We start from the raw sequence: 8254 nt of genomic DNA, 5'->3' as shown, positions 1-8254 counted from the left end.
CCAGAGGGTGTTTCGGCACTAGAACAGACCCCCCCCAGGGAAGTGGTCACAGCACCAAGCCTGACTGAGCTGAACAAGTGTCTGGACAATGCTCTCAGGCACATGGTGATTCTTATGGGTGTCCCGTGCAAGGCTAAGACTCGGACTCGACGATCCTGATGGCTCCCTTCAAACTCAGCGCACTCTGCGGTTCCATGACCGGGACGTGGCTTAGGCCCAGGCCTGGCGGGGGCTCCAGACCCCCTTTCGCCGGCCCCGCTGCCCGGGGGAGGGAAGGAGGGGGCGGCCGGCGCCGTGCCCGGGTGAGCGCCCCATGCGCATGCGCCGCGAGTGCGGCGCCCCCGCTCGGCTCCGCTCGGGCCGCACTCGGCTATTTCCGCCTCTTTGTTTTAAACTCCGGGCCGAGCCCTTTAAATCCCCCTTTTTTTCTTTTTAAAATTTTCTTGGGAAGGGGAAGAGGGGCCGGTGTTTCCCTCCGCCTCGCGTTTCCGATTCCTCTGCTCTCTACCCTGCGGTGGCGCCCGGAGAAGGACGGGCCGGGGAGCGGAGGGTCGGCGGCGGCGGGGGGAGCCCCCGCTGTAGCCCCGAGCGGCGGCCGCGCCCCCCCCCGTCAGGTCAGTGCGGGGCCGGGGGCGGCGTGGGGGGTCCCGGCCTTGCCCCGCCGAGGGGCTGGACGGCAGCCGAGGGGCTCGGGGGCGGGGCGGGCCCACTGCCCCCCCGCCCGTCTGCGGGGTATTTGCGGTGTGGGCTGCGGGGTGAAAGGAGGGGTTCGGGGGGTGCGGGAGGTGTAGGCCGAGGGTCTTGTCCGCCCGACGGCCTGGGGGGCTGCGGAGGATCGGGCCGGGGCTGGGGGGGCCGCACTGGAACTTTCGGGGCGGGCGTGGGGTGGTCACAGCCGGGGCCGGGGTTCTGTGGGGTTCCTCTCCCGAAACTGTCAGGGAGTCTCCGTGGGCCGGGGGAGCGTCTGTCCCTGTCCTGCTGCGTGTGCCCACCGCGGGGGAAGGTGGCTGTCGGCTGCTGGGGGAGAGGAAACCCCCACATCCCCCGCCCCACCCGTTCCTACCCTCGGGAGGAGTTGCCGGCTGTGTGGAGGGGCCTGGGCAGGGGACAGAACCCCAGGGCTTGGGGAGAAAGGGTCTCGTTGAGTGGAGGGGTGAAGATGGCGTTTCCAGTAAGGTGGAGATAGAGGGGACACGTCCCTTCGGTGTGCGACTTAAGCCGTGTAGGTATGTGGCTCCAGTGCTGTGTATATGGGCTACGAAGTCGTGGGAAATAGGAAATCAATTGATACTCATAGGTAAAGTATAGGGGCTTGGATTGTTTTACAGTCTAAGGACAAATATGCATATATGCACACATGCACGCATATATATGTGTATGTATTCGGTATTAAGAAATTTGGAAAGTTTTCTAAACCACCGAGTTCTAGTAACTTGTGGTGTCACATTTGGCCTTATAAGTTGGTCACTTTTAGCTTGAAAGCGTTGGGTGTTACTTCAGTGTCCTGTGAGGAAAGTTTTGCATGTCCCAAAGTTAATAAGGTTCAGAGGGGATTTGATTATTGTGGGTTATCAAGTGCTTGGATGTTCTTTTGCTACTTCACATATTTGCAATTTATCTTTTTTTTTTTTTTTTTTTTTGATTACAAAACTGTTTGTGCAGGCTTTCTGTCAGATCAGTTTAGACTCTTCCTGCTTTCTTTACAAAATGCATGTCTCTGAGAAGCCAGTTCAAGAAATTCTGGTTTATTACCCCTACATCCTCTGGAATGTTCTGAAAATATTTTCTTTGGTATTTTTTTTAAATAATACTGTGTATTTTCTTCCAGAGTTTCACAGAAGAATTAAGTTTGTGGATAAAAAGCTTTGAATTAAAAAAAAATTAAAAAGCTGAGATGAGCCTTTATGTTTAAGGAGCATCCCATGTATGTGTCCTCCATTCTAAATTGGTTTTGTTTCTACTGAATGAAAAATTAAGCATATGCTAGATATGTTGTTAATGGTCATTTTAGTACTAAGTAATGTGCTGTTTAAAAATTATTATTAGTTAATTTGGGATAGGATACTTGTGAAGTTTTGTTTTTATTCTTTTAATGCAAATCAGATTAGAATAAACTGTGATACTCGTCATGTGTTTAATAAAGGTGCTCTGAAATTCATAAAATTCTTCAGTAACAAGGGGAATAGAAACAGAAACTTTGTACCCTTTCAGTAGCTTTGCTATTTCTGTTAAAGCTATACTTGCAGACAGTTTATAATGTGTTTAAGGGACTACAGAAGCTGTGCAGAACCCAAGATACTTGGTGAAAACACATAAGGTGTACTAGAAGAGGGTCAGGTGACTTTCTAGAGATGCATAGGTGCACAGTGACAGAAAGCTTGGAAATAAAACATTTCATAAAACAATTTTTCAGGAAAATCTGTTGGATTTCTTTCTGTGGGCTGATCCGGCTGCTTTGATCTTGTTACTCTTCTGTCACCATAGAAAATCAAGACCGAACACTTGTAAATGTTGTAATAAAGTCTACTTAGAGTTTGTAATTATCCTAGCCTAATACTAATGCCAAGAATGGCAGAAATTAATTACTATGATATGAAAGATTTCTGCTACTAAGAGACTGTAAAGTACAGCATTTAGTCACTGCAGTGGTCCTGCTCTTACATCTCCTGTCTACTTATGCAATTTAGAGGAGGTCATCTCAAAGCTCTGTATTTGAGATACAGGTAAGTTCTCTCATCAAGAGCCATTCTACACTTACTTTAATAGCTTTCATTTCTGTTTTCCCATATGGTCATTTAATCTAGGTATTGTGGCCTTTTTAGCTTTTGTCATGTAATGAACTCCCAGGACTGAAATAATTCTGGATTCAATTCCTGAACTCCATGGGCAGTACTGTGGGAAGAAGTTGAAGCATTTCCATTGAAACTCTTAAGTGGAGCTACTAAGCTTTAAGCTACAAAATGAATGTGGACATGATGTCTTGAAAAACATGCATATTGATAGCATTTCACTCTATAACTTATATCTTAAATTATGATACCAGTTTACAAGAAAGTATAAGGACATCTTGTGTTTTATAAAAGAAATATTTTCTCTACTTCCTGCTTTGGAACTACATGTTTGATACATGTGTGTAGTAATTCAGTAGTTAGTAAGTGAAAGCTTGTTTTGATAGTAGTGTTTGGAGATGCAGTTGATTTAAGACTGTCAGCATTCCTGAGAATTTATTAATGTAAACTCTGGTCTCTTTTTGTCAGTGCTACTAAAGATGTTTAATGATGTTTGAAACTTCTCTGATTTGCTAGGTTAGGTTTGTTGTCATGTTTGAAGAAAATGTGAAGGCCAGTTTGACTGGAGTAGGTTAGAAGCCAGTTGGAAGGTGACCATGTCTTTTAGATTGTAGAAGACTTATTTGGAAGCCCTGTCTTGAAGTAGTTTTGCGTTTGTCACACCTCCCTTTTTAAAATTTAAGCTTGCTGTATTTGACTGCAAGTATATGAAAATCTTATATGTAGTACAAGAGAAAAAAGAAGCAGGTTATTCTGTGTTAAAAGCAATCTTACCTATTGTGATATGTAACACAGTTTCATAGCTAACTGAAAAATGACTATAAATAGTGGTTTGTTCTATAATTGCTTTGAAGAGTCTGAAGAAAACTTGCATCTCTTATTGAAATTTCATAGAATCACAGGATGTTTGCGTTGGAAGGGACCTTGAATATAATTTTGTCCCAACTTCCCTGCTGTGGACAGGGACTCCTCCCACTAGACCCAGGTGCTCAGGGCAGCATCCAAACTGGCCTTGAACACTTCTAGGGATGGAGCATCCACAGCTTCTCTGGGCAACCTGTTTCAGTGTCTCACCACCCTTACAGAAAAGAATTTCCTTGTAATATCTAGTCTAAACCTTCTGTCTTTCACTTGAAGCCTTTCCCTCTTGTCCTGTCCTTACATGCTCTTGTAAAAAATTCCTCTCTTTTCTTGTTGCCTGCCTTCAGGTACTGGAAGGCTGCTACTAGGTCACCTAAGTTTTTTCTTTTCCAGGCTGAGCAATACCAGTTTGCTCAGCCTTTCCTTTTAGGACCTGCTCCATCCCTCTGATCATCTTGATGGCCTCCTCTGGACTTGCTCCAAAAGGTCTCTCCTTCATGTGCTGAGATCCCAGAGCTGGATGCAGGGTTAGGGTTAGACCCACGTGGGATCTCACCAGAGCAGAGGCAGAATCCCCTGGCTGGCCACCACCAGCACCCCCAAGTTCTTCTCCCCAGGGCTGCTCTCCATCTATTCATCCATCAGCTTGATTGGCTCAGTAAGGCTTCCAGGTCTGGATGCAGCTCTGAGCACTTGCTCCAGAGTCTCTGAGCTTGGGAACCCCCTGTACAGCTTGATCTAGTGTTTACCCCCACACTTACCTCAGTTACTGCTGGTGATGCTGCCTCATTGACTGAAAATTAGCTTTTCTCAAGTTAATTTTACTGAATAAGTTCATCTATACTTCAATCAACAGAATATGAAGTTGAAATACTCAGTGTGATGGGAACTAATTGGACAAAAAACCTTGTGTGCTACTGAAAGTTTGATTGAAGTTTGTAGAGACCTGAAGTCTTTAAATCATACCGGAGATCCAGCACTGTAGGAACGAATAAACCAGCAGTGAGTTCTTCAATGACACTATTTTCTTTCCCCTCTCTGCCTTTTCTTTTTTCTCCTTAATCAGAAACAGTACTTTAGACTAGGAATTTCAAAGTGTATGTAGGAACTTAAGGGTCTCTTTATTCCTTTGACAAACACAACATATACTTTTCAAAAGTAGGGGGTGGTACAGTTCATTAAAAGTAGGGAGAATGACGAGCTCTGGTGAGCTCAAGTTACTTGTTCTTTGTGTTAGAAAATGACTGTTCTCACAGTTATGACTGCCGTTTTGAAATCACAATTATAAGTTGATGGAGCCAGTGGGGGAAATTGTTGAGGGGGTGAGAACTGGAGTAAATCAAGGTATGTGTGGTAGCATTACGATAGGGCAGAGACTGTAAGGAAGAAATATGCAAGAGTGATAATTAGTCTTTTTTGTAGTTTTGTTGCCAGTAGAGGAACTTCCTTGTAGTTCTGACACTATTTTTCATCTCTGCAAAGTGGCATGGAGGAAACTTATTCTCTCTGCGGACATTTATTTCAGATGATTTTGAGATAACTATTTTGTATTCTAAAATTTTAACTGACAGTAACTTAGAACTTTGTCTACATTAAAAAGGTCTGTATTCTGGCAGTAGGAATCCTTCTTGTTTGGTACTGAGACTGTCCTTACTGGTGGAAACTGTTGGTTTATGGATAGTGTAAGTTCATTTTGATTTAAGACAGAAAGCATTCTCTATGTATTTGGTGTCAATGATAAAATCCTGTGCAGTACCTGTGTAATTAAGAGATTTTTTAGGTTAATGGAATGAATTTGATGTTATTTGCTAACTTGCAAATGGCTGTTTTGTCAAGCTTTTCACTTAAGAACTTTGTTTCCTCTCTACATAACCAGACAGCATACAATACCTTCTCTAGTTGATTATTATCCAGTAACGTCACAATTATTATATATAATGCAGATTTTGTGTGAATTAGGATGATGTTATGCTAGTACAGGTCATCCTTTTTATTCTTTCTCAATATGTGTGCAAACAATATAGTTTTTGTAAACATAAATGTCATTTTTTCATGCAAATGTGTCAGTGCAGTGTTTGATGTATTTTCATTTAATGTGTTGTGCTGTACAGTTTTTTTCTAGTTTGTCACCTGAAAGAACAAGCTGAAAGATACAGTGAAGCTGGCTAAATTATAAATTCTTCATTTATGAATCACTGTATGTAACATATATTGCTGTATTTGAACTATTGAGTTCATTGAGTATTGATTGGCATAATGAAAGCCATGGGTCAATTGATTACTTAGTTAAAGGACATTGCCAAATTTATTTTAAATGACTGGACAAAATGTTTTTATGATAAAAAATTATTTGTTGTACTAAGCAATGGCAATCAATAGAACAGATCTGAGGAACAGGATTTTTTGGGTTGTTTTTTTTCCAGTATAGTGCCATCCTTTGTTTCTCCAGAGTGACTTTTCCCAAAAATTATTTGAATGTGGAGACATTTAGAAGCTTAAGCTCTTCCTCAGCACTAGTAATCAAGATGATCTGGGATCTTAGCTCCTGCATTTCAGATTATTGTATTTCATACTTTTTTGTTGTGATAATAACTGGATTTTTCTTTCATTTATCTTTTTTTTCCCTGATACATAAATTATGTTCTAGACACAAGGACTCAGATATTGATTACAGGATTCAAAATAGGAAGAGGTAAGGGGATTTTTTATGTGCTGTGTAAGTATCTAATAATGCATGTTCCTGAAAGTATATATGCTCCTTTTCCTACATCCAAGTATTTACATTTCAGAGCACAGCTTCTATTAAACCTATACCTATTAAAGATACTTGTAATAGTATTTCATCACTTTAAGAAAGTGCTAACACACTGTATTCAAACCCATCTTCTTAATGCTTGAAATGGTATTCTTTCCATTTTTGAGTTATTCCTTTCCTTTGAGGTCTGGACCCCACACCATATTGTTTCTGTCTGTAATTAGGAAAGCCCCCCAGCTGCAAGTGCTAGAGCAAGTGATTAATCTTTCTTGCTTTAGCATTGTACTAGTTGGTTGTTTACTGTCTGTTTTTTAAGCTTTACTGAACCTTTTTTAGGAAAAAACAAACATAACTTGTTAAATGCTCACTTAAAATTTCTTACCCACGTGTGCAAGTTCTTGCCATGTGCAAAGGACTACACTTGTGGAAAAGTTCTTCGGTGTGAAAAGTGAAGTAAAAAATTACACTCTTGAGTGAAATCCATGGTCTTAAACATTTACCTTTTTTAGTAACATTTGCATGGATTTATTTAATTTGTTGAATGAAATGAGTAATTAAACTATCTTCTCCTGTAGCAGTTTCCTTAAACTAATTGCAAAGTAGACTTGCATCTTAAGTAAATTTAGGCTTTAAGATCATGCTTTTTTAATTGGTTTGCCATAACATGATGATTACTTCACAGATATTTAGTTTGAATATTGGCAAAAGAAAGTTCTCTGATTTATGCTTATACTATTCTCAGACAAATTGCAGATGCCCAATATTTTTCTATTTTCCTTGAAAAATCCATATGGGTCTTTTCTGTGATTGAAATACTGTGATAATAACATATTTTACCAAAAGTTTCAGTCTAACTATTATTGAGTAGGAGTAGCTGAATTGAAATGCTTTTTAATAACATGGATACTTGTTAATAGTAGAGTCAGGCTTGGTAGCACCAGAGTAAGTAATTTATTTGCATATCAGTTTATTAATTTTGTGTTTCTAGTCTTGTACTTCTCTCTCTTGATTGACTAGAGTGAGGTAGAAATCCCTCCCAGGATCAGGGTGTTCTGCAGCAATTTCAGAAGATTTGTGTTTATATTAGTAAAATACTTAATTTGTCATTCTTTGACCATTTGCCACAGGGAAAGTAGCCTAGACTTGTATGGGCTTGTATTAGATATATTGTAAATGGCACCACACCAGGTAAAAAGGACTCTGGGTGGAGCAGTTTTCTTCATCTTCTTGCTTGTGAGATTCTTTCAAGTTTTGATAAAAGTCACCAAAAGCAGTCTGCACCTATGTGGTATTAAGTGAATTTTGGTACTTCAACATTTTGTTTTACTCTCTTGGAAATACGTAGGTGTAAAAATTACTGTATTAGTTGCAGTCATTTTTAATGTAACATTTTAGGGATAATCTTAGATACTGCCACTGGAAATTGTTTATCTTAATTTGTTTTCTCTAATCTCTAGCAGTTACTCAAATTATGTAAGGTTATTTTGTCCAGACAATAATAGCTCTTGGGTTGTGTGATTATGATTTTATGATTAAAAATGGCTTGAATTTGGACAAAGTTTTGCAGATACAGGGAGGATAATATTTTGTTTATTTTCCCACTGGTTTTGGTGGCTTTGATTTTTCTTTTTTTTTGGACAAAGATGTATTTTACCCTGGCCTTTTTTCTAATTTACTGAATTTGTCAATGCTATGGGTTGAAAATAATTGTAGAACTAATTCTTTACATAAGTGATTCTGTGATCAAATATGTAAATCAGTTATGGTCTTCAAATTAAATATTTTTGCTGCTTCCATTAGGGAGGAGAAGGTACATCCTGCCCCCATTCTTGAGTTCTTCTCTCCATCA

General features: G+C 40.4%; 1 protein-coding gene across 6 annotated transcripts in view; it reads left to right on the top strand.

Moving 5' to 3' along the window:
* Positions 1 to 322: 322 nt before the first annotated feature.
* The window catches only part of PCGF3 (polycomb group ring finger 3), a 55487-nt gene continuing 47555 nt past the window's right edge, over positions 323 to 8254 (top strand). For 3 of the 6 annotated variants that reach the window (XM_058827013.1, XM_058827015.1, XM_058827011.1), the window contains exons 1-2: positions 475 to 614; positions 6298 to 6342. The gene's annotated coding sequence lies outside the window, so the exon portion shown is untranslated. Of the gene's footprint in view, positions 615 to 6297; positions 6343 to 8254 lie in introns of all 6 variants that reach the window. The other 3 variants (XM_058827012.1, XM_058827014.1, XM_058827016.1) reach the window with 2 other exon arrangements.

The sequence above is a fragment of the Poecile atricapillus genome, chromosome Z, assembly GCF_030490865.1.
Source record: "Poecile atricapillus isolate bPoeAtr1 chromosome Z, bPoeAtr1.hap1, whole genome shotgun sequence".
NCBI classification, from domain to species: Eukaryota; Metazoa; Chordata; class Aves; order Passeriformes; family Paridae; genus Poecile; species Poecile atricapillus.
This window is presented reverse-complemented; position numbering and strand designations above follow the sequence as displayed.